Genomic DNA, 27786 nt, shown 5'->3' with positions numbered 1-27786 from the left:
GAAGAGTCGGTTTTCTCGTACTTAACCTGGCATTGTGCCTTTTCTATATAAATCCGATTTAATTTCTGTGTTTCGCCGTTAATAAGAAGGTGCAAGGGATACAGTAAACCTGAAGTGAAGCATCGGAATCTAAAACCGGTCTTACAGGAAAGGTTCAAAACATAGACAGTAAGAAGAGCCAGTCTTCTTGTACTTGAGTCGGCATTGTGCCTTTTGTTTATAATTCCTTTGCAATTTCTGTGTTTCATCGACAATAAGACGGGCAGAGGGATACAGCAAACCTGAAGTAAAGCATCGGAATCTATAACTAGTTCACAGGAATGGTTCTAAACATAGACAGTACTAAGAGTCAGTCTTCTTGTACTTAAGTCGGCATTGTACCTTTTGTATTCAATTCCGATGCAATTTCTCTGTTTCATCGTCAATAAGAAGGTCAGAGGGTTAAAGTAAACCTGAAGTGAAGCATCGGAATCTATAATTAGTGTCACACAAATGGTTCAAATCATAGACAGTAAGAAGAGTCAGTTTACTTGTACTTAAGTCGGCATTGTGCCTTTTGTATTTAATTCCGATGCAATTTCTGTGTTTGATCGTCAATAAGAAGGTCAGAGGGATACAGTAAACCTTAAGTGAAGCATCGGAATCTATAACTAGTGTCACAGGAATGGTTCAAAGCATACACAGCGTGAAGGGTCAGTTCTCTTATAATTCAGTCGGCATTGTGCCTTTTGTATTTAATTCCGATGCAAATTCTCTGTTTCATCGTCAACAAGACGGTCAGAGTGATACAGCAAACCTGAAGTAGAGCATCGGAATCTATAACTAGTGTCACAGGAATGGTTCAAAACATAGACAATAAGAGGAGTCAGTTTTCTTGTATTTCAGTCGGCATTGTGACTTTTCTATATATTTCCGATGCAATTTCTGTGTTTCGTCGGCAATTAGAAGGGCCAAGGGATACAGTAAACCTGAAGTGAAGCATCGGAATCTAAAACCGGTCTCACAGGAAAGTTCAAAACATAGACAGTAAGAAGAGCTAGTCTTCTTGTAGTTGAGTCGGCATTGTGCCTTTTGTGTTTAATTCCGTTGCAATTTCTGTGTTTCATCGTCAATAAGACGGTCAGAGTGATACAGCAAACCTGAAGTGAAGCATCGGAATCTATAACTAGTGTCACAGGAATGGTTCAAATCATAGACATTAAGAAGAATCAGCTTTCTTGAGCTTAAGTCGGCATTGTGCCTTTTCTATTTAATTCCGATGCAATTTCTGTGTTTCGTCGTCAATATGAAAATGCAAGGGATACAGTAAACCAGAAGTCAAGCTTCGGAATCTAAAACTGGTCTCACAGGAAAGGTTCAAAACATAGACAGTAAGAAGAGCCAGTCTTCTAGTACTTGAGTGTGCATTGTGCCTCTTGTGTTTAATTCCGATGCAATTTCTGTGTTTGATCGTCAATAAGAAGCTCAGAGGGATACAGTAAAACTGAAGTGAAGCATCGGAATGTATAACTAGTGTCCTAGGAATGGTTCAAAGCATAGACAGTGAGAAGAGTCAGTTTTCTTGTACTTAAGTCGCCATTGTTCCTTTTGTATTTAATGCCGATGCAATTTCTGAGTTTCATCGTCAATAAGAAGAACAGAGGGATACAGTAAACCTGAAGTTATGCATCGGAATCAATAACTAGTGCCACAGGAATGGTTCAAAACATAGACAGTAAGAAGAGTCAGTTTACTTGTACTTAAGTGGGCATTGTGCGTTATGTGTTTCACTCCGAATGTATAACTAGTGTCCTAGGAATGGTTCAAAGCATAGACAGTAGGAAGAGTCAGTTTTCTTGTACTTAAGTCGGCATTGTTCCTTTTGTATTTAATTCCGATGCAATTTCTGAGTTTCATCGTCTATAAGAAGGTCAGAGGGATACAGTAAACCTGAAGTGATGCATCGGAATCAATAACTAGTGTTACAGGAATGGTTCAAAACATACACAGTAAGAAGAGTCAGTTTACTTGTACTTAAGTCGGCATTGTGCCTTTTGTATTTAATTCCGATGCAATTTCTGAATTTCATCGTCAATAAGAAGGTCAGAGGGATACAGTATACCTGAAGTGAAGCATCGGAATCTAAAACCGGTCTTACAGGAAAGGTTCAAAACATAGACAGTAAGAAGAGCCAGTCTTCTTGTACTTGATCCGGCATTGTGCCTTTTGTTTATAATTCCTTTGCAATTTCTGTGTTTCATCGACAATAAGGCGGGCAGAGGGATACAGAAAACCTGAAGTGAAGCATCGGAATCTATAACTAGTTCACAGGAATGGTTCAAAACATAGACAGTAAGAAGAGTCAGTTTTCTTGTACTCAAGTAGGCATTGTGCCTTTTCTAATTAATTCCGATGAACTTTCTGTGTTTCGTCGTCAATAAAAAGGGCCAAGGGATACAGTAAACCTGAAGTGAAGCATCGGAATCTAAAACCTGTCTCACAGGAAATGTTCAAAACATAGACAGTAAGTAGAGCTAGTCTTCTTGTAGTTAAGTCGGCATTGTGACTTTTGTATTTCATTCCGATGCAATTTCTGTGTTTCATCGTCAATAAGAAGGTCAGAGGGATACAGTAAACCTCAAGTGATGCATCGGAATCAATAACTAGTGTCACAGGAGTGGTTCAAACCATAGACAGTAAGAAGAATCAGTTTACTTGTACTTAAGTCGGCATTGTGCCATTTTGTATTTAATTCCGATGCAATTTCTGTGTTTCATTTTCAATAAGAAGGTAAGAGGGATACAGTAAACCTGAAGTGAAGCATTGTAATCTATACCTAGTGTCACAGGAATTGTAAAAAGGCATAGATAGAAAGAAGAGTCAGTTTTTTTATAATTATGTCGGCATTGTGCCTTTTGTATTTAATCTCGATGCAATTTCTGTGTTTCATCGTCAATAAGAAGGTCAGAGGGATACAGTTACCCTGAAGTGATGCATCGGAATCTATAACTAGTGTCACAGGAATGGTTCAAATCATAGACAGTAAGAAGAGTCGGTTTTCTCGTACTTAACCTGGCATTGTGCCTTTTCTATTTAATCCGATTTAATTTCTGTGTTTCGTCGTTAATAAGAAGGTGCAAGGGATACAGTAAACCTGAAGTGAAGCATCGGAATCTAAAACCGGTCTTACAGGAAAGGTTCAAAACATAGACAGTAAGAAGAGCCAGTCTTCTTGTACTTGAGTCGGCATTGTGCCTTTTGTTTATAATTCCTTTGCAATTTCTGTGTTTCATCGACAATAAGACGGGCAGAGGGATACAGCAAACCTGAAGTAAAGCATCGGAATCTATAACTAGTTCACAGGAATGGTTCTAAACATAGACAGTACTAAGAGTCAGTCTTCTTGTGCTTAAGTCGGCATTGTACCTTTTGTATTCAATTCCGATGCAATTTCTCTGTTTCATCGTCAATAAGAAGGTCAGAGGGTTACAGTAAACCTGAAGTGAAGCATCGGAATCTATAATTAGTGTCACACAAATGGTTCAAATCATAGACAGTAAGAAGAGTCAGTTTACTTGTACTTAAGTCGGCATTGTGCCTTTTGTATTTAATTCCGATGCAATTTCTGTGTTTGATCGTCAATAAGAAGGTCAGAGGGATACAGTAAACCTTAAGTGAAGCATCGGAATCTATAACTAGTGTCACAGGAATGGTTCAAAGCATACACAGCGTGAGGGGTCAGTTTTCTTATAATTCAGTCGGCGTTGTGCCTTTTGTATTTAATTCCGATGCAAATTCTCTGTTTCATCGTCAATAAGACGGTCAGAGTGATACAGCAAACCTGAAGTGAAGCATCGGAATCTATAACTAGTGTCACAGGAATGGTTCAAAACATAGACAGTAAGAGGAGTCAGTTTTCCTGTATTTCAGCCGGCATTGTGCCTTTTCTATATATTTCCGATGCAATTTCTGTGTTTCGTCGTCAATTAGAAGGGCCAAGGGATACAGTTAACCTGAAGTGAAGCATCGGAATCTAAAACCGGTCTCACAAGAAAGGTCAAAACATAGACAGTAAGAAGAGCTAGTCTTCTTGTAGTTGAGTCGGCATTGTGCCTTTTGTGTTTAATTCCGATGCAATTTCTGTGTTTCATCGTCAATAAGAAGGTGAGAGGGATACAGGAAACCTGAAGTGAAGCATCTGAATCTATAACTAGTGTCACAGGAATGGTTCAAAGCATAGACATTAAGAAGAATCAGTTTTCTTGACCTTAAGTCGGCATTGTGCCTCTTCTATTTAATTCCGATGCAATTTCTGTGGTTCGTCGTCAATATGAAAATCCAAGGGATACAGTAAACCAGAAGACAAGCTTCGGAGTCTAAAACTCGTCTCACAGGAAAGGTTCAAAACATAGACGGTAAGAAGTGCCAGTCTTCTTGTACTTGAGTGTGCATTGTGCCTTTTGTATTTAATTCCGATGCAATTTCTGTGTTTGATCGTCAATAAGAAGCTCAGAGGGATACAGTAAAACTGAAGTGAAGCATCGAATGTATAACTAGTGTCCTAGGAATGGTTCAAAGCATAGACAGTAGGAAGAGTCAGTTTTCTTGTACTTAAGTCGGCATTGTTCCTTTTGTATTTAATTCCGATGCAATTTCTGAGTTTCATCGTCTATAAGAAGGTCAGAGGGATACAGTAAACCTGAAGTGATGCATCGGAATCAATAACTAGTGTTACAGGAATGGTTCAAAACATAGACAGTAAGAAGAGTCAGTTTACTTGTACTTAAGTCGGCGTTGTGCCATTTGTATTTAATTCCGATACAATTTCTGTGTTTTATCGTCAATAAGAACGTCAGTGGGATACAATAAACCTGAAGTGAAGCATCGGAATCTATAACTAGTGTCACAGGAATGGTTCAAAACACAGACAGTAAGGCGATACAGTTTCCTTGTATTTAAGTCGGCATTGTGCCTTTTGTATTTAATTCCGTTGCAATTTCTGTGTTTCATCGTCAATAAGGTCAGAGGGATACAGCAAACCTGAGGTGAAGCAACGGAATCTATAACTAGTGTCACAGGAATGGTTCAAACCATAGACAGTAAGAAGAGTCAATTTACTTGTACTTAAGTCGGCATTGTGCCTTTTGTATTTAATTCCGATGCAATTTCTGAATTTCATCGTTAATAAGAAGGTCAGAGGGATACAGTATACCTGAAGTGAAGCATCGGAATCTAAAACCGGTCACACAGGAAAGGTTTAAAACATAGACAGTAAGAAGAGCCAGTCTTCTTGTACATGAGTCGGCATTGTGCCTTTTGTATTTAATTCCGATGCAATTTCTGTGTTTCATCGTCAAAGAGAAGGTCAGAGGGATACAGTGAACCTGAAGTGAAGCATCGGAATCCATAACTAGTGTCACAGGAATGGTTCAAAACATAGACAGTAAGAAGAGTCAGTCTTCTTGTACTTAAGTCGGCATTGTTCTTTTTGTATTCAATTCCGATGCAATTTCTCTGTTTCATCGTCAATAAGAAGGTCAGAGGGTTACAGTAAACCTGAAGTGAAGCATCGGAATCTATAACTAGTGTCACACAAATGGTTCAAATCATAGACAGTAAGAAGAGTCAGTTTACTTGTACTTAAGTCGGCATTGTGCCTTTTGTATTTAATTCCGATGCAATTTCTGTGTTTCATCGTCAATAAGAAGGTCAGAGGGATACAGTAAACCTGAAGTGAAGCATCGGAATCTATAACTAGTGTCACAGGAATGGTTCAAAGCATAGACAGTAAGAGGAGTCAGTTTTCTTATAATTAAGTCGGCATTGTGCCTTTTGTATTTAATTCCGATGCAATTTCTGTGTTTCGTCGTCAATAAGACGGTCAGAATGATACAGCAAACCTGAAGTGAAGCATCGGAATCTATAACTAGTGTCACAGGAATGGTTCAAAACAAAGACAGTAAGAGGAGTCAGTTTTCTTGAATTTAAGTCGGCATTGTGCTTTTTCTATATAATTCCGATGCAATTTTTGTGTTTCGTCGTCAATAAGAAGGGAGAAGGGATACAGTAAACATGAAGTGAAGCATCGGAATCTAAAACCGGTCTCTTAGGAAAGGTTCAAAACATAGACAGTAAGAAGAGCTAGTCTTCTTGTAGTTGAGTCGGCATTGTGACTTTTGTATTTCATTCCGATGCAATTTCTGTGTTTCATCGTCAATAAGAAGGTCAGAGAGATACAGGAAACCTGAAGTGATGCATCGGAATCAATAACTAGTGTTACAGGAATGGTTCAAAACATAGACAGTAAGAAGAGTCAGTTTACTTGTACTTAAGTCGGCGTTGTGCCATTTGTATTTAATTCCGATACAATTTCTGTGTTTTATCGTCAATAAGAACGTCAGTGGGATACAGTAAACCTGAAGTGAAGCATCGGAATCTATAACTAGTGTCACAGGAATGGTTCAAAACACAGACAGTAAGACGATACAGTTTCCTTGTATTTAAGTCGGCATTGTGCCTTTTGAATTTAATTCCGTTGCAATTTCTGTGTTTCATCGTCAATAAGGTCAGAGGGATACAGTAAACCTGAGGTGAAGCAACGGAATCTATAACTAGTGTCACAGGAATGGTTCAAACCATAGACAGTAAGAAGAGTCAATTTACTTGTACTTAAGTCGGCATTGTGCCTTTTGTATTTAATTCCGATGCAATTTCTGAATTTCATCGTCAATAAGGTCAGAGGGATACAGTATACCAGAAGTGAAGCATCGGAATCTAAAACCGGTCACACAGGAAAGGTTCAAAACATAGACAGTAAGAAGAGCCAGTCTTCTTGTACATGAGTCGGCATTGTGCCTTTTGTATTTAATTCCGATGCAATTTCTGTGTTTCATCGTCAAAGAGAAGGTCAGAGGGATACAGTGAACCTGAAGTGAAGCATCGGAATCCATAACTAGTGTCACAGGAATGGTTCAAAACATAGACAGTAAGAAGAGTCAGTCTTCTTGTACTTAAGTCGGCATTGTTCCTTTTGTATTCAATTCCGATGCAATTTCTCTGTTTCATCGTCAATAAGAAGGTCAGAGGGTTACAGTAAACCTGAAGTGAAGCATCGGAATCTATAACTAGTGTCACACAAATGGTTCAAATCATAGACAGTAAGAAGAGTCAGTTTACTTGTACTTAAGTCGGCATTGTGCCTTTTGTATTTAATTCCGATGCAATTTCTGTGTTTCATCGTCAATAAGAAGGTCAGAGGGATACAGTAAACCTGAAGTGAAGCATCGGAATCTATATCTAGTGTCACAGGAATGGTTCAAAGCATAGACAGTAAGAAGAGTCAGTTTTCTTATAATTAAGTCGGCATTGTGCCTTTTGTATTTAATTCCGATGCAATTTCTGTGTTTCGTCGTCAATAAGACGGTCAGAATGATACAGCAAACCTGAAGTGAAGCATCGGAATCTATAACTAGTGTCACAGGAATGGTTCAAAACATAGACAGTAAGAGGAGTCAGTTTTCTTGAATTTAAGTCGGCATTGTGCTTTTTCTATATAATTCCGATGCAATTTTTGTGTTTCGTCGTCAATAAGAAGGGCCAAGGGATACAGTAAACCTGAAGTGAAGCATCGGAATCTAAAACCGGTCTCTTAGGAAAGGTTCAAAACATAGACAGTAAGAAGAGCTAGTCTTCTTGTAGTTGAGTCGGCATTGTGACTTTTGTATTTCATTCCGATGCAATTTCTGTGTTTCATCGTCAATAAGAAGGTCAGAGAGATACAGGAAACCTTAAGTGAAGCATCGGAATCTATAACTAGTGTCACAGGAATGGTTCAAAACATAGCCATTAAGAAGAATCCGTTCTCTTGACCTTAAGTCGGCATTGTGCCTTTTCTATTTAATTCCGATGCAATTTCTGTGTTACGTCGTCAATATGAAAATCCAAGGGATACAGTAAACCAGAAGTCAAGCATCGGAATCTAAAACTGGTCTCACAGGAAAGGTTCAAAACATAGACAGTAAGAAGAGCCAGTCTTCTTGTACTTGAGTGTGCATTGTGCCTTTTACATTTAATTCCGATGCAATTTCTGTGTTTGATCGTCAGTAAGAAGCTCAGAGGGATACAGTAAAACTGAAGTGAAGCATCGGAATGTGTAACTAGTGTCACAGGAATGGTTCAAATCATAGACAGTAAGAAGAGTCGGTTTTCTTGTACTTAACCTGGCATTGTGCCTTTTCTATTTAATTCCGATGCAATTTCTGTGTTACGTCGTCAATATGAAAATCCAAGGGATACAGTAAATATGAAGTGAAGCATCGGAATCTAAAACCGGTCTTACAGGAAAGGTTCAAAACATAGACAGTAAGAAGAGCCAGTCTTCTTGTTCTTGAGTCGGCATTGTGCCTTTTGTTTATAATTCCTTTGCAATTTCTGTGTTTCTTCGACAATAAGACGGGCAGAGGGATACAGCAGACCTGAAGTAAAGCATCGGATTCTATAACTAGTTCACAGGAATGGTTGTAAACATAGACAGTACTAAGAGTCAGTCTTCTTGTACTTAAGTCGGCATTGTACCTTTTGTATTCAATTCCGATGCAATTTCTCTGTTTCATCGTCAATAAGAAGGTCAGAGGGTTACAGTAAACCTGAAGTGAAGCATCGGAATCTATAATTAGTGTCACACAAATGGTTCAAATCATAGACAGTAAGAAGAGTCAGTTTACTTGTACTTAAGTCGGCATTGTGCCTTTTGTATTTAATTCCGATGCAATTTCTGTGTTTGATCGTCAATAAGAAGGTCAGAGGGATACAGTAAACCTTAAGTGAAGCATCGGAATCTATAACTAGTGTCACAGGAATGGTTCAAAGCATACACAGCATGAAGGGTCAGTTTTTTTATAATTCAGTCGGCATTGTGCCTTTTGTATTTAATTCCGATGCAAATTCTGTGTTTCATCGTCAATAAGACGGTCAGAGTGATACAGCAAACCTGAAGTGAAGCATCGGAATCTATAACTAGTGTCACAGGAATGGTTCAAAACATAGACAGTAAGAGGAGTCAGTTTTCTTGTATTTCAGTCGGCATTGTGCCTTTTCTATATATTTCCGATGCAATTTCTGTGTTTCGTCGTCAATAAGAAGGGCCAAGGGATACAGTAAACCTGAAGTGAAGCATCGGAATCTAAAACCGGTCTCACAGGAAAGGTCAAAACATAGACAGTAAGAAGAGCTAGTCTTCTTGAAGTTGAGTCCACATTGTGCCTTTTGTATTTAATTCCGATGCAATTTCTGTGTTTCATCGTCAATAAGAAGGTCAGAGGGATACAGGAAACCTGAAGTGAAGCATCGGAATCTATAACTAGTGTCACAGGAATGGTTCAAAACATGACAGTAAGAGGAGTCAGTTTTCTTGAATTTAAGTCGGCATTGCGCTTTTTCTATATAATTCCGATGCAATTTTTGTGTTTCGTCGTCAATAAGAAGGGCCAAGGGATACAGTAAACCTGAAGTGAAGCATCGGAATCTAAAACCGGTCTCACAGGAAAGGTTCAAAACACAGACAGTAAGAAGAGCTAGTCTTCTTGTAGTTGAGTCGCCATTGTGACTTTTGTATTTCATTTCGATGCAATTTCTGTGTTTCATCGTCAATAAGTAGGTCAGAGAGATACAGGAAACCTGAAGTGAAGCATCAGAATCTATAACTAGTGTCACAGGAATGGTTCAAAACATAGCCATTAAGAAGAATCTGTTTTCTTGACCTTAAGTCGGCATTGTGCCTTTTCTATTTAATTCCGATGCAATTTTTGTGTTTCGTCGTCAATATGAAGGTCCAAGGGATACAGTAAACCTAAAGTCAAGCATCGGAATCTAAAGCTGGTCTCACAGGAAAGGTTCGAAGCATAGACAGTAAGAAGAGCCAGTCTTCTTGTACTTGAGTGTGCCTTTTGTATTTAATTCCGAGGCAATTTCTGTGTTTGATCGTCATTAAGAAGCTCAGAGGGATACAGTAAACTGAAGTGAAGCATCGGAATGTATAACTAGTGTCACAGGAATAGTTCAAAGCATAGACAGTAAGAGGAGTCACTTTTCTTGTACTTAAGTCGGCATTGTGCCTTTTTTATTTAATTCCGATGCAATTTCTGTGTTTCATCGTCAATAATAAGGTCAGAGGGATATCGTAAACCTGAAGTGATGCATCGGAATCTATAACTAGTCTCACAGGAATGGTTGAAAACATAGACAGTAAGAAGAGTCAGTGTTCATGTACTTAAGTCGGCATTGTGAATTTTCTATTTAATCCCGATGAGTTTCTGTGTTTCGTCGTCAATAAGAAGGTCCAAGGGATATAGTAAACCTGAAGTGAAGCATTGAAATCTAAAACCGGTCTCACAGGAAAGGTTCTAAACATAGACAGTAAGAAGTGCCAGTCTTCTTGTACTTGAGTCGGCATTGTGCTTTTCTATTTAATTCCGATGCAATTTCTGTGTTTCGTCGTCAATAAGAAGGTCAGAGGGATACAGTGAACATGAAGTGAAGCATCGGAACCTATAACTAGTGTCACAGGAATGGTTTAAAACCATAGACAGTAAGAAGGGTCAGTTTTCTTGTACTTAAGTCGGCATTGTGCCTTTTCTATTTAATTCCGATGCAATTACTGTGTTTCGTCGTCAATATGAAGGTCCAAGGATTAGAGTAAACCTGAAGTGAAGCATCGGAATCTAAAACCGGTCTCACAGGAAAGCTTCAAATCGTAGACAGTAAGAAGAACCAGTCTTCTTGTACTTGAGTCGGCATTGTGCTTTTTCTATTTAATTCCGGTGCAATTTCTGTGTTTCATCGTCAAGAAGACGGTCAGAAAGATACAGTAAACCTGAGGTGAAGCATCGGAATCTATAACTAGTGTCACAGGAATGGTTCGAACATAGACAGTAAGAAGAGGCAGTTTTCTTGTACTTATGTCGGCATTGTGCCTTTTGTATCCAATTTCGATGCAATTTCTGTGCTTCATCGTCAATAAGAAGGTCAGAGGGATACAGTAAACCTGAAGTGAAGCATCGGAATCTATAACTAGTGTCACAGGAATGGTTCAAAACATAGACAGTAAGAAGAGTCAGTTTCCTTGTACTTAAGTCGGCATTGTGCCTTTAGTATTTAATTCCGATGAAATTTGTGTGTTTCATCGTCTATAAGAAGGACACAGGGATACAGTAAACCTGAAGTGAAGCATCGGAATCTATAACTTGTGTCACAGGAGTGGTTCAAAACATAAACAGTAAGAAGCGTCAGTTTTCTTGTACTGAAGACGGCATTGTGCATTTTGTATTTAATTCCGATGCAATTTCTGTGTTTCATCGTCAATAAGAAGGTCATAGGGATACAGTAAACCTGAAGTGAAGCATCGGAATCTAAAACCGGTCTCACAAGAAAGGTCAAAACATAGACAGTAAGAAGAGCTAGTCTTCTTGTAGTTGAGTCGGCATTGTGCCTTTTGTGTTTAATTCCGATGCAATTTCTGTGTTTCATCGTCAATAAGAAGGTGAGAGGGATACAGGAAACCTGAAGTGAAGCATCTGAATCTATAACTAGTGTCACAGGAATGGTTCAAAGCATAGACATTAAGAAGAATCAGTTTTCTTGACCTTAAGTCGGCATTGTGCCTCTTCAATTTAATTCCGATGCAATTTCTGTGGTTCGTCGTCAATATGAAAATCCAAGGGATACAGTAAACCAGAAGACAAGCTTCGGAGTCTAAAACTGGTCTCACAGGAAAGGTTCAAAACATAGACGGTAAGAAGTGCCAGTCTTCTTGTACTTGAGTGTGCATTGTGCCTTTTGTATTTAATTCCGATGCAATTTCTGTGTTTGATCGTCAATAAGAAGCTCAGAGGGATACAGTAAAACTGAAGTGAAGCATCGGAATGTATAACTAGTGTCCTAGGAATGGTTCAAAGCATAGACAGTAGGAAGAGTCAGTTTTCTTGTACTTAAGACGGCATTGTTCCTTTTGTATTTAATTCCGATGCAATTTCTGAGTTTCATCGTCTATAAGAAGGTCTGAGGGATACAGTAAACCTGAAGTGATGCATCGGAATCAATAACTAGTGTCACAGGAATGGTTCAAAACATAGACAGTAAGAAGAGTCAGTTTACTTGTACTTAAGTCGGCGTTGTGCCATTTGTATTTAATTCCGATACAATTTCTGTGTTTTATCGTCAATAAGAACGTCAGAGGGATACAGTAAACCTGAAGTGAAGCATCGGAATCTTTAACTAGTGTCACAGGAATGGTTCAAAACACAGACAGTAAGACGATACAGTTTCCTTGTATTTAAGTCGGCATTGTGCCTTTTGTATTTAATTCCGTTGCAATATCTGTGTTTCATCGTCAATAAGGTCAGAGGGATACAGTAAACCTGAGGTGAAGCAACGGAATCTATAACTAGTGTCACAGGAATGGTTCAAACCATAGACAGTAAGAAGAGTCAACTTACTTGTACTTAAGTCGGCATTGTGCCTTTTGTATTTAATTCCGATGCAATTTCTGTATTTCATCGTCAATAAGAAGCTCAGAGGGATACAGTATACCTGAAGTGAAGCATCGGAATCTAAAACCGGTCACACAGGAAAGGTTCAAAACGTAGACAGTAAGAAGAGCCAGTCTTCTTGTACATGAGTCGGCATTGTGCCTTTTGTATTTAATTCCGATGCAATTTCTGTGTTTCATCGTCAAAGAGAAGGTCGGAGGGATACAGTGAACCTGAAGTGAAGCATCGGAATCCATAACTAGTGTCACAGGAATGGTTCAAAACATAGACAGTAAGAAGAGTCAGTCTTCTTGTACTTAAGTCGGCATTGTTCCTTTTGTATTCAATTCCGATGCAATTTCTCTGTTTCATCGTCAATAAGAAGGTCAGAGGGTTACAGTAAACCTGAAGTGAAGCATCGGAATCTCTAATTAGTGTCACACAAATGGTTCAAATCATAGACAGTAAGAAGAGTCAGTTTACTTGTACTTAAGTCGGCATTGTGCCTTTTGTATTTAATTCCGATGCAATTTCTGTGTTTGATCGTCAATAAGAAGGTCAGAGGGATACAGTAAACCTTACGTGAAGCATCGGAATCTATAACTAGTGTCACAGGAATGGTTCAAAGCATACACAGCGTGAGGGGTCAGTTTTCTTATAATTCAGTCGGCATCGTGCCTTTTGTATTTAATTCCGATGCAAACTCTCTGTTTCATCGTCAATAAGACGGTCAGAGTGATACAGCAAACCTGAAGTGAAGCATCGGAATCTATAACTAGTGTCACAGGAATGGTTCAAAACATAGACAGTAAGAGGAGTCATTTTTCTTGTATTTCAGCCGGCATTGTGCCTTTTCTATATATTTCCGATGCAATTTCTGTGTTTCGTCGTCAATTAGAAGGGCCAAGGGATACAGTAAACCTGAAGTGAAGCATCGGAATCTAAAACCGGTCTCTTAGGAAAGGTTCAAAACATAGACAGTAAGAAGAGCTAGTCTTCTTGTAGTTGAGTCGGCATTGTGACTTTTGTATTTCATTCCGATGCAATTTCTGTGTTTCATCGTCAATAAGAAGGTCAGAGAGATACAGGAAACCTGAAGTGAAGCATCGGAATCAATAAGTAGTGTCACAGGAATGGTTCAAAACATAGCCATTAAGAAGAATCTGTTTTCTTGACCTTAAGTCGGCATTGTGCCTTTTCTATTTAATTCCGATGCAATTTCTGTGTTACGTCGTCAATATGAAAATCCAAGGGATACAGTAAACATGAAGAGAAGCATCGGAATCTAAAACCGGTCTTACAGGAAAGGTTCAAAACATAGACAGTAAGAAGAGCCAGTCTTCTTGTTCTTGAGTCGGCATTGTGCCTTTTGTTTATAATTCCTTTGCAATTTCTGTGTTTCTTCGAGAATAAGACGGGCAGAGGGATACAGCAGACCTGAAGTAGAGCATCGGATTCTATAACTAGTTCACAGGAATGGTTGTAAACATAGACAGTACTAAGAGTCAGTCTTCTTGTACTTAAGTCGGCATTGTACCTTTTGTATTCAATTCCGATGCAATTTCTCTGTTTCATCGTCAATAAGAAGGTCAGAGGGTTACAGTAAACCTGAAGTGAAGCATCGGAATCTATAATTAGTGTCACACAAATGGTTCAAATCATAGACAGTAAGAAGAGTCAGTTTACTTGTATTTAAGTCGGCATTGTGCCTTTTGTGATTAATTCCGATGCAATTTCTGTGTTTGATCGTCAATAAGATGGTCAGAGGGATACAGTAAACCTTAAGTGAAGCATCGGAATCTATAACTAGTGTCACAGGAATGGTTCAAAGCATACACAGCATGAAGGGTCAGTTTTTTCATAATTCAGTCGGCATTGTGCCTTTTGTATTTAATTCCGATGCAAATTCTGTGTTTCATCGTCAATAAGACGGTCAGAGTGATACAGCAAAACTGAAGTGAAGCATCGGAATCTATAACTAGTGTCACAGGAATGGTTCAAAACATAGTCAGTAAGAGGAGTCAGTTTTCTTGTATTTCAGTCGGCATTGTGCCTTTTCTATATATTTCCGATGCAATTTCTGTGTTTCGTCGTCAATAAGAAGGGCCAAGGGATACAGTAAACCTGAAGTGAAGCATCGGAATCTAAAACCGGTCTCACACGAAAGGTCAAAACATAGACAGTAAGAAGAGCTAGTCTTCTTGTAGATGAGTCCACATTGTGCCTTTTGTATTTAATTCCGATGCAATTTCTGTGTTTCATCGTCAATAAGAAGGTCAGAGGGATACAGGAAACCTGAAGTGAAGCATCGGAATCTATAACTAGTGTCACAGGAATGGTTCAAAACATTGACAGTAAGAGGAGTCAGTTTTCTTGAATTTAAGTCGGCATTGTGCTTTTTCTATATAATTCCGATGCAATTTTTGTGTTTCGTCGTCAATAAGAAGGGCCAAGGGATACAGTAAACCTGAAGTGAAGCATCGGAATCTAAAACCGGTCTCACAGGAAAGGTTCAAAACACAGACAGTAAGAAGAGCTAGTCTTCTTGTAGTTGAGTCGCCATTGTGACTTTTGTATTTCATTTCGATGCAATTTCTGTGTTTCATCGTCAATAAGAAGGTCAGAGAGATACAGGAAACCTGAAGTGAAGCATCAGAATCTATAACTAGTGTCACAGGAATGGTTCAAAACATAGCAATCAAGAAGAATCTGTTTTCTTGACCTTAAGTCGGCATTGTGCCTTTTCTATTTAATTCCGATGCAATTTTTGTGTTTCGTCGTCAATATGAAGGTCCAAGGGATACAGTAAACCTAAAGTCAAGCATCGGAATCTAAAGCTGGTCTCACAGGAAAGGTTCGAAGCATAGACAGTAAGAAGAGCCAGTCTTCTTGTACTTGAGTGTGCCTTTTGTATTTAATTCCGAGGCAATTTCTGTGTTTGATCGTCATTAAGAAGCTCAGAGGGATACAGTAAAACTGAAGTGAAGCATCGGAATGTATAACTAGTGTCACAGGAATGGTTCAAAGCATAGACAGTAAGAGGAGTCAGTTTTCTTGTACTTAAGTCGGCATTGTGCCTTTTTTATTTAATTCCGTGGAGTTTCTGTGTTTCGTCGTCAATAAGAAGGTCCAAGGGATATAGTAAACCTGAAGTGAATCATTGAAATCTAAAACCGGTCTCACAGGAAAGGTTCTAAACATAGACAGTAAGAAGTGCCAGTCTTCTTGTACTTGAGTCGGCATTGTGCTTTTCTGTTTAATTCCGATGCAATTTCTGTGTTTCGTCGTCAATAAGAAGGTCAGAGGGATACAGTGAACATGAAGTGAAGCATCGGAATCTATAACTAGTGTCACAGAAATGGTTAAAACCATAGACAGTAAGAAGGGTCAGTTTTCTTGTACTTAAGTCGGCATTGTGCCTTTTCTATTTAATTCCGATGCAATTACTGTGTTTCGTCGTCAATATGAAGGTCCAAGGATTAGAGTAAACCTGAAGTGAAGCATCGGAATCTAAAACCGGTCTCACAGGAAAGCTTCAAATCGTAGACAGTAAGAAGAACCAGTCTTCTTGTACATGAGTCGGCATTGTGCTTTTTCTATTTAATTCCGGTGCAATTTCTGTGTTTCATCGTCAATAAGACGGTCAGAAAGATACAGTAAACCTGAGGTGAAGCATCGGAATCTATAACTAGTGTCACAGGAATGGTTCGAACATAGACAGTAAGAAGAGGCAGTTTTCTTGTACTTATGTCGGCATTGTGCCTTTTGTATCCAATTTCGATGCAATTTCTGTGCGTCATCGTCAATAAGAAGGTCAGAGGGATACAGTAAACCTGAAGTGAAGCATCGGAATCTATAACTAGTGTCACAGGAATGGTTCAAAACATAGACAGTAAGATGAGTCAGTTTCCTTGTACTTAAGTCGGCATTGTGCCTTTAGTATTTAATTCCGATGAAATTTGTGTGTTTCATCGTCTATAAGAAGGACACAGGGATACAGGAAACCTGAAGTGAAGCATCGGAATCTATAACTTGTGTCACAGGAGTGGTTCAAAACATAAACAGTAAGAAGCGTCAGTTTTCTTGTACTGAAGACGGCATTGTGCATTTTGTATTTAATTCCGATGCAATTTCTGTGTTTCATCGTCAATAAGAAGGTCATAGGGATACAGTAAACCTGAAGTGAAGCATCGGAATCTATAACTAGTGTCACAGGAATGGTTCAAATATAGACACTAAGAAGAGTCAGTTTTCTTGTACTTAAGTCGGCATTGTGCCTTTTGTATTTAATTAAAATGCAATTTCTGTGTTTCATCGTCAATAAGAAGGTCAGAGGGATACAGTAAACCTGAAGTGAAGCATCGGAATCTATAACTAGTGTCACTGGAACGGTTCAAAACATAGACAGTATGAAGAGTCAGTCTTCTTGTACTTAAGTCGGCATTGTGCCTCTTGTATATAGTTTCGATGCAATATCTGTGTTTCATCGGCAATATGAAGGTCAGAGGGATACAGTAAACCTGAAGTGAAGCATCGGAATCTATATCTAGTGTCACAGGAATGGTTCAAAACATAGAGAGTAAGAAGAGTCAGTCATTTTGTACTTAAGTCGGCATTGTGCCTTTTGTATTTAATTCCAATGCAATTTCTGTGTTTCATCGTCAATAAGAAGGTCAGAGGGATACAGTAAACCTGACGTGAAGCATCAGAATCTATAACTAGTGTCACAGGAATGATTCAAAACATAGACAGTAAGAAAGGTCAGTCTTCTTTTACTTAAGTCGGCATAGTGCCTTTTGTATTTAATTCCGATGCAATATCTGTGTTTCATCGTCAATAAGAAAATCAGAGGGATACAGTAAACCTGAAGTGAAGCATCGGAATCTATAACTAGGGTCACAGGAATGGTTCAAACATAGACAGTAAGAAGAGTCAGTTTCCGTGTGCTTAAGTCGGCATTGCACCTTTCCTATTTAATTCCGATGCAATATCTGTTCTTCATCGTCAAAAAGAAGGTCCAAGGGATACAGTAAACCTGAAGTGAAGCATCGGAATCTAAAACCGGTCTCACTGGAAAGCTTCAAAACATAGACAGTAAGAAGAGCCAGTCTTATTGTACTTGAATCGGCATTGTGAGTTTTTTTTTAATTCCGATGCAATTTCTGTGTTACATCGTCAATAAGACGGTCAGAGGGAAACAGCAAACCTGAAGTGAAGCATCGGAATCTATAACTAGTGTCACAGGAATGGTTCAAAACATAGACAGTAAGAAGAGTCAGTTTTCTTGTACTTAAGTCGGCATTGTGCCTTTTCTATTTAATTCCGATGTACTTTCTGTGTTTCGTCGTTAATAAGAAGGGCCAAGGGATACAGTAAACCTTAAGAGAAACATCGGAATCTAAAACCGGTCTCACAGGAAAGGTTCAAATCATAGACAGTAAGAAGAGCCAGTCTTCTTGTACTTGAGTCGGCATTGTGCCTTTTGTATTTAATGCCGATGCAATAACTGTGTTTCATCGTCAATAAGAAGGTCAGAGGGATACAGTAAACCTGAAGTCAAGCATCGGAATCTATAACTAGTGTCACAGGAATGGTTCAAAACATAGACAGTAAGAAGAGTCAGTCATCTTGTACTTAAGTCGGCATTGTGCATTTTGTTTGTATTCCGATGCAATTTCTGTGTTTGATCGTCAATAAGAAGGTCAGAGGGCTACAGTAAACCTGAAGTGAAGCATCGGAATCTATAACTAGTGTCACAGGAATGGTTCAAAACATAGACAGTAAGAAGAGTCAGATTTCTTGTACTTAAGTCGGCATTGTGCCTATTGTATTCAATGCCGATGAAATTTCTGTGTTTCATCGTCAATATGAAGGTCAGAGGGATACAGTAAACCTGAAGTGAAGCATCGGAACCTATAACTAGTGTTACAGGAATTGTTCAAAGCATAGACAGTAAGAAGAGTCAGTTTTCTTATAATTAAGTCGGCATTGTGCCTTTTGTATTTAATTCCGATGCAATTTCTGTGTTTCATCGTCAATAAGACGGTCAGAGTGATACAGCAAACCTAAAGTGAAGCATCGGAAACTATAACTAGTGTCACAGGAATGGTAAAAACATAGAAAGGAAGAGGAGTCAGGTTTCATGTAATTAACTCGGCATTGTGCCTTATCTATATTATTCCGATGCAATTTCTGTGTTTCGTCGTCAATAAGAAGGGCCAAGGGATACAGTAAACCTGAAGTGAAGCATCGGAATCTAAAACCGGTCTCACATGAAAGCGTCAAATCAATAACAGTAAGAAGAACCAGGCTTCTTGTACTTGCGTCGGCATTGTGCCTTTTGTATTAAATTCCGGTGCAAATTCTGTGTTTCATCGTCAATAAGACGGTCAGAAGGATACAGTAAACCTGAGGTGAAGCATCGGAATCTATAACTAGTGTCACAGGAATGGTTCAAACATAGACAGTAAGAAAGGTCCGTCTTCTTGTACATAAGTCGGCATTGTGGTTTTTGTATCTAATTCCGATGCAATATCTGTGTTTCATCGTCAAAATGAAGGTCAGAGGGATACAGTAAACCTGAAGTGAAGCATCGGAATCTATAACTAGTGTCACAGGAATGGTTCAAAACATAGACAGTAAGAAGAGTCAGTTTCCTTGTACTTAAGTCGGCATAGTGCCTTTAGTATTTAATTCCGATGCAATTTCTGTGTTTCATCGTCTATAAGAAGGACACAGGGATACAGTAAACCTAAAGTGAAGCATCGGAATCTATAACTAGTGTCACAGGAGTGGTTCAAAACATAAACAGTAAGAAGCGTCAGTTTTCTTGTACTTAAGTCGGCATTGTGTCTTTTGTATTTAATTCCGATACAATTTCTGTGTGTCATCGTCAATACGTTGATCAGAGGGATACAGTAAACCTGAAGTGAAGCATCGGAATCTATAACTAGTGTCACAGGAATGGTTCAAAACATAGGCAGTAAGAAGAGTCAGTTTACTTGTACTCAAGTCGGCATTGTGCCTTTTGTATTTAATTCCGATGCAATTTCTGTGTTTCATCGTCAGTAAGAAGGTCAGAGGGATACAGTAAACCTGAAGTGAAGCATCGGAATCTATAACTAGTGTCACAGGAATGGTTCAAAGCATAGACAGTAAGAAGAGTCAGTCTTCTTGTACTTAAGTCGGCATTGTGCGTTTTGTATTTAATTCCGATGCAATTTCTGTGTTTCATCGTCAATAAGATGTTCAGAGGGTTACAGTAAACCTGAAGTCAAGCATCGGAATCTAAAGCTGGTCTCACAGGAGAGGTTCGAAACATAGACAGTAAGAAGAGCCAGTCTTCTTGTACCTGAGTCGGCATTGTGCCTTTTGTATTTAATTCCGATGCAATATCTGTGTTTCTTCGACAATTAGAAGGTCAGAGGGATACAGTAAACCTGAAGTGAAACATCGGAATCTATAACCAGTGTCACAGGAATGGTTCAAAATATAGACATTAAGTAGAATCAGTTTCCTTGACTTTAAGTCGGCATTGTTCCTTTTCTATTTAATTCCGATGCAATTTCTGTGTTTCGTCGTCAATATGAAGGTCCAAGGGATACAGTAAACCTGAAGTCAAGCATCGGAATCTAAAGCTGGTCTCACAGGAAAGGTTCGAAACATAGACAGTAAGAAGAGCCAGTCTTCTTGTACTTGAGTGTGCATTGTGCCTTTTGTATTTAATTCCGAGGCAATTTCTGTGTTTGACCGTCATTAAGAAGCTCAGAAAGATACAGTAAAACTGAAGTGAAGCATCGGAATGTATAACTAGTGTCACAGGAATGGTTCAAAGCATAGACAGAAAGAGGAGTCAGTTTTCTTGTACTTAAGTCGGCATTGTGCCTTTTGTATTTAAATCCGATGCAATTTCTGCGTTTCATCGTCAATAAGAAGGTGAGAGGGATACAGTAAACCTGAAGTGAAGCATCGGAATCTATAACTAGTGTCACAGGAATGGTTCTAAACATAGGCAGTAAGAAGAGTCAGTTTTCTAGTACTTAAGTCGGCATTGTGCCTTTTCTATTTAATTCCGATGCAATTTCTGTGTTTCGTCGTCAATATGAAGGTCCAAGGATTACAGTAAACCTGAAGTGAAGCATCGGAATCTAAAACCGGTCTCACATGAAAGCGTCAAATCAATAACAGTAAGAAGAACCAGGCTTCTTGTACTTGCGTCGGCATTGTGCCTTTTGTATTAAATTCCGGTGCAAATTCTGTGTTTCATCGTCAATAAGACGGTCAGAAGGATACAGTAAACCTGAGGTGAAGCATCGGAATCTATAACTAGTGTCACAGGAATGGTTCAAACATAGACAGTAAGAAGAGTCAGTTTTCTTGTACTTAAGTCGGCAATGTGCTTTTTGTATCCAATTCCGATGCAATTTCTGTGCTTCATCGTCAATAAGAAAGTCAGAGGGATTCAGTAAACCTGAAGTGAAGCATCGGAATCTATAACTAGTGTCTCAGGAATGGTTCAAAACATAGACAGTAAGAAAGGTCCGTCTTCTTGTACATAAGTCGGCATTGTGGTTTTTGTATCTAATTCCGATGCAATATCTGTGTTTCATCGTCAAAATGAAGGTCAGAGGGATACAGTAAACCTGAAGTGAAGCATCGGAATCTATAACTAGTGTCACAGGAATGGTTCAAAACATAGACAGTAAGAAGAGTCAGTTTCCTTGTACTTAAGTCGGCATAGTGCCTTTAGTATTTAATTCCGATGCAATTTCTGTGTTTCATCGTCTATAAGAAGGACACAGGGATACAGTAAACCTGAAGTGAAGCATCGGAATCTATAACTAGTGTCACAGGAATGGTTCAAACATAGACAGTAAGAAGAGTCAGTTTTCTTTTACTTAAGTCGGCAATGTGCTTTTTGTATCCAATTCCGATGCAATTTCTGTGCTTCATCGTCAGTAAGAAGGTCAGAGGGATACAGTAAACCTGAAGTGAAGCATCGGAATCTATAACTAGTGTCACAGGAATGGTTCAAAGCATAGACAGTAAGAAGAGTCAGTCTTCTTGTACTTAAGTCGGCATTGTGCGTTTTGTATTTAATTCCGATGCAATTTCTGTGTTTCATCGTCAATAAGATGTTCAGAGGGTTACAGTAAACCTGAAGTGAAGCATCGGAATCTATAACTAGTGTCACAGGAATGCTTCAAAGCATAGACAGTAAGAAGAGTCAGTTTTCTTGTACTTAAGTTGGCATTGTGCCTTTTTTATTTAATTCCGATGCAATTTCTGTGTATAGTCGTCAATAAGAAGGTCCAACGGATTCAGTAAACCTGAAGTGAAGCATCGGAATCTAAAACCGGTCTCACTGGAAAGCTTCAAAACATAGACAGTAAGAAGAGCCAGTCTTCTTGTACTTGAGTCGGCATTGTGCCTTTTGTATTTAATTCCGATGCAATATCTGTGTTTCTTCGACAATTAGAAGGTCAGAGGGATACAGTAAACCTGAAGTGAAACATCGGAATCTATAACTAGTGTCACAGGAATGGTTCAAAATATAGGCTTTAAGTAGAATCAGTTTTCTTGACTTTAAGTCGGCATTGTGCCTTTTCTATTTAATTCCGATGCAATTTCTGTGTCTCGTCGTCAATATGAAGGTCCAAGGGATGCAGTAAACCTGAAGTGAAGCATCGGAATCTAAAGCTGGTCTCACAGGAAAGGTTCGAAACATAGACAGTAAGAAGAGCCAGTCTTCTTGTACTTGAGTTTGCATTGTGCCTTTTGTATTTAATTCCGAGGCAATTTCTGTGTTTGATCGTCATTAAGAAGTTCAGAGGGATACAGTAAAACTGAAGTGAAGCATCGGAATGTATAACTAGTGTCACAGGAGTGGATCAAAGCATAGACAGAAAGAGGAGTCAGTTTTCTTGTACTTAAGTCGGCATTGTGCGTTTTTTATTTAATTCCGATGCAATTTCTGTGTTTCATCGTCAATAATAAGGTCGGAGGGATACAGTAAACCTGAAGTGATGCACCGGAAACTATAACTAGTCTCACAGGAATGGTTCAAAACATAGACAGTAAGAAGAGTCAGTTTTCATGTACTTAAGTCGGCATTGTGCCTTTTCTTTTTAATCCCGATGAGTTTCTGTGTTTCGTCGTCAATAAGAAGGTCCAAGGGATAAAGGGATATAGTAAACCTGAAGTGAAGCATTGGAATCTAAAACCGGTCTCACAGGAAAGGTTCTAAACATAGACAGTAAGAAGAGCCCGTCTTCTTGTACTTGAGTCGGCATTGTGCTTTTCTATTTAATTCCGATGCAATTTCTGTGTTTCGTCGTCAATAAGAAGGTCAGAGAGGTACAGTGAACATGAAGTGAAGCATCGGAATCTATAACTAGTGACACAGGTATGGTTAAAACCATAGACAGTAGGAAGAGTCAGTTTTCTTGTACTTAAGTCGGCTTTGTGCCTTTTGTATTTAATTCCGATGCAATTTCTGCGTTTCATCGCCAATAAGAAGGTGAGAGGGATACAGTAAACGAGAAGTGAAGCATCGGAATCTATAACTAGTGTCACAGGAATGGTTCTAAACATAGGCAGTAAGAAGAGTCAGTTTTCTAGTACCTAAGTCGGCATTGTGCCTTTTCTATTTAATTCCGATGCAATTTCTGTGTTTCGTCGTCAATATGAAGGTCCAAGGATTACAGTAAACCTGAAGTGAAGCATCGGAATCTAAAACCGGTCTCACAGGAAAGCTTCAAATCATAGACAGTAAGAAAACCAGTCTTCTTGTACTTGAGTCGGCATTGTGCTTTTTGGATTAAATTCCGGTGCAAATTCTGTGTTTCATCGTCAATAAGACGGTCAGAAGGATACAGTAAACCTGAGGTGAAGCATCGGAATCTATAACTAGTGTCACAGGAATGGTTCAAACATAGACAGTAAGAAGAGTCAGTTTTCTTGTACTTAAGTCGGCAATGTGCCTTTTGTATCCAATTCCGATGCAATTTCTGTGCTTCATCGTCAATATGAAGGTCAGAGGGATACAGTAAACCTGAAGTGAAGCATCGGAATCTATAACTAGTGTCTCAGGAATGGTTCAAAACATAGACAGTAAGAAAGGTCCGTCTTCTTGTACATAAGTCGGCATTATGGTTTTTGTATCTAATTCCGATGCAATATCTGAGTTTCATCGTCTATAAGAAGGACACAGGGATACAGTAAGACCTGAAGTGAAGCATCGGAATCTATAACTAGTGTCACAGGAGTGGTTCAAAACATAAACAGTAAGAAGCGTGAGTTTTCTTGTACTTCAAAATATAGACGTTAAGTAGAATCAGTTTTCTTGACTTTAAGTCGGCATTGTGCCTTTTCTATTTAATTCCGATGCAATTTCTGTGACTCGTCGTCAATATGAAGGTCCAAGGGATACAGTAAACCTGAAGTCAAGCATCGGAATCTAACGCTGGTCTCACAGGAAAGGTTCGAAACATAGTAAGAAGAGCCAGTCTTCTTGTACTTGAGTGTGCATTCTGCGTTTTGTATTCAATTCCGAGGCAATTTCTGTGTTTGATCGTCATTAAGAAGCTCAGAGGGATACAGTAAAACTGAAGTGAAGCATCGGAATGTATAACTAGTGTCACAGGAATGGTTCAAAGCATAGACAGAAAGAGGAGTCAGTTTTCTTGTACTTAAGTCGGCATTGTGCGCTTTTTATTTAATTCCGATGCAATTTCTGTGTTTCATCGTCAATAATAAGGTCGGAGGGATACAGTAAACCTGAAGTGATGCATCGGAAACTATAACTAGTCTCACAGGAATGGTTCAAAACATAGACAGTAAGAAGAGTCGGTTTTCATGTACTTAAGTCGGCATTGTGCCTTTTCTTTTTAATCCCGATGAGTTTCTGTGTTTCGTCGTCAATAAGAAGGTCCAAGGGATATAGTAAACCTGAAGTGAAGCATTGGAATCTAAAACCGGTCTCACAGGAAAGGTTCTAAACATAGACAGTAAGAAGAGCCCGTCTTCTTGTACTTGAGTCGGCATTGTGCTTTTCTATTTAATTCCGATGCAATTTCTGTGTTTCGTCGTCAATAAGAAGGTCAGAGAGGTACAGTGAACATGAAGTGAAGCATCGGAATCTATAACTAGTGACACAGGAATGGTTAAAACCATAGATAGTAAGAAGAGTCAGTTTTCTTGTACTTAAGTCGGCATTGTGCCTTTTGTATTTAATTCCGATGCAATTTCTGCGTTTCATCGTCAATAAGAAGGTGAGAGGGATACAGTAAACCTGAAGTGAAGCATCGGAATCTATAACTATTGTCACAGGAATGGTTCTAAACATAGGCAGTAACAAGAGTCAGTTTTCTAGTACTTAAGTCGGCATTGTGCCTTTTCTATTTAACTCCGATTCAATTTCTGTGTTTCGTCGTCAATATGAAGGTCCAAGGATTACAGTAAGCCTGAAGTGAAGCATCGGAATCTAAAACCGGTATCACAGGAAAGCTTCAAATCATAGACAGTAAAAAGAACAAGTCTTCTTGTACTTGAGTCGGCATTGTGCCTTTTGTATTAAATTCCGGTGCAAATTCTGTGTTTCATCGTCAATAAGACGGTCAGAAGGATACAGTAAACCCGAGGTGAAGCATCGGAATCTATAACTAGTGTCACAGGAATGGTTCAAACATAGACAGTAAGAACAGTCAGTTTTCTTGTACTTAAGTCGGCAATGTGCCTTTTGTATCCAATTCCGATGCAATTTCTGTGCTTCATCGTCAATAAGAAAGTCAGAGGGATACAGTAAACCTGAAGTGAAGCATCGGAATCTATAACTAGTGTCTCAGGAATGGTTCAAAACATAGACAGTAAGAAAGGTCCGTCTTCTTGTACATAAGTCGGCATTGTGGTTTTTGTATCTAATTCCGATGCAATATCTGTGTTTCATCGTCAATATGAAGGTCAGAGGGATACAGTAAACCTGAAGTGAAGCATCGGAATCTATAACTAGTGTCACAGGAATGGTTCAAATCATAGACAGTAAGAAGAGTCAGTATCCTTGTACTTAAGTCGGCATAGTGCCTTTAGTATTTAATTCCGATGCAATTTCTGTGTTTCATCGTCTATAAGAAGGACACAGGGATATAGTAAACCTGAAGTGAAGCATCGGAATCTATAACTAGTGTCACAGGAGTGGTTCAAAACATAAACAGTAAGAATCGTCAGTTTTCTTGTACTTAAGTCGGCATTGTGCCATTTGTATTTAATTCCGATGCAATTTCTGTGTTTCATCGCAATAAGAAGGTCATAGGGATTCAGTAAACCTGAAGTGAAGCATCGGAATCTATAACTAGTGTCACAGGAATGGTTCAAATATAGACACTAAGAAGAGTCAGTTTTGTTGTACTTAAGTCGGCATTGTGCCGTTTGCATTTAATTAAAATGCAATTTCTGTGGTTCATCGTCAATAAGAAGGTCAGAGGGATACAGTAAACCTGAAGTGAAGCATCGGAATCTATAACTAGTGTCACTGGAATGGTTCAAAACATAGACAGTATGAAGAGCAGTCTGCTTGTACTTAAGTCGGCATTGTGCCTCTTGTATATAATTTCGATGCAATATCTGTGTTTCATCGTCAATATGAAGGTCAGAGGGATACAGTAAACCTGAAGTGAAGCATCGGAATCTATAACTAGTGACACAGGAATGGTTCAAAACATAGACAGTAAGAAGAGCCAGTCCTCTTGTACTTGAGTCGGCATTGTGCCTTTTGTATTTAATTCCGATGCAATTATTGTGTTTCATCGTGAATAAGACGGTCGGAGGGATACAGTAAACCTGAAGTGAAGCATCGGAATCTATAACTAGTGTCACAGGAATGGTTCAAAACATAGACAGTAAGAAGAGTCAGTCATCTTGTACTTAAGTCGGCATTGTGCATTTTGTTTGTATTCCGATGCAATTTCTGTGATTGATCGTCAATAAGAAGGTCAGAGGGCTACAGTAAACCTGAAGTGAAACATCGGAATCTATAACTAGTGTCACAGGAATGGTAAAAACATAGAAAGAAAGAGGAGTCAGGTTTCATGTATTTAAGTCGGCATTGTGCCTTATCTATATAATTCCGATGCAATTTCTGTGTTTCTTCGTCAATAAGAAGGGCCAAGGGATACAGTAAACCTGAAGTCAAGCATCGGAATCTAAAACCGGTCTCACAGGAAAGGTTCTAAACATAGACAGTAAAAAGAGCCAGTCTTCTTGTACTTGAGTCGGCATTGTGCCTTTTGTATTTAATTCCGATGCAATATCTGTGTTTCTTCGTCAATTAGAAGGTCAGAGGGATACAGTAAACCTGAAGTGAAACATCGGGATCTATAACTAGTGTCACAGGAATGGTTCAAATATAGACACTAAGAAGAGTCAGTTTTGTTGTACTTAAGTCGGCATTGTGCCGTTTGTATTTAATTAAAATGCAATTTCTGTGGTTCATCGTCAATAAGACGGTCAGAAGGATACAGTAAACCTGAGGTGAAGCATCGGAATCTATAACTAGTGTCACAGGAATGGTTCAAACATAGACAGTAAGAAGAGTCAGTTTTCTTGTACTTAAGTCGGCAATGTGCCTTTTGTATCCAATTCCGATGCAATTTGTGTGCTTCATCGTCAATAAGAAAGTCAGAGGGATACAGTAAACCTGGAGTGAAGCATCAGAATCTATAACTAGTGTCTCAGGAATGGCTCAAAACATAGACAGTAAGAAAGGTCCGTCTTCTTGTACTTAAGTGGGCATTGTGGTTTTTGTATCTAATTCCGATGCAATGTCTGTGTTTCATCGTCAATATGAAGGTCAGAGGGATACAGTAATCCTGAAGTGAAGCATCGGAAGCTATAACTAGTGTCACAGCAATGGTTCAAAACATAGACAGTAAGAAGAGTCAGTTTCCTTGTACTTAAGTCGGCATTGTGCCTTTAGTATTTAATTCCGATGTAATTTCTGTGTTTCATCGTCTATAAGTAGGACACAGGGATACAGTAAACCTGAAGTGAAGCATCGGAATCTATAACTAGTGTCACAGGAGTGGTTCAAAGCATAAACAGTAAGAAGCGTCAGTTTTCTTGTACTTAAGTCGGCATTGGGCCTTTTGTATTTAATTCCGATGCAATTTCTGTGTTTCATCGTCAATAAGAAGGTCATAGGGATACAGTAAACCTGAAGTGAAGCATCGGAATCTATAACTAGTGTCACAGGAATGGTTCAAATATAGACACTAAGAAGAGTCAGTTT

This window comes from Schistocerca americana, chromosome X (genome assembly GCF_021461395.2).
Source record: "Schistocerca americana isolate TAMUIC-IGC-003095 chromosome X, iqSchAmer2.1, whole genome shotgun sequence".
Classification (NCBI taxonomy): domain Eukaryota; kingdom Metazoa; phylum Arthropoda; class Insecta; order Orthoptera; family Acrididae; genus Schistocerca; species Schistocerca americana.
This window is presented reverse-complemented; position numbering follows the sequence as displayed.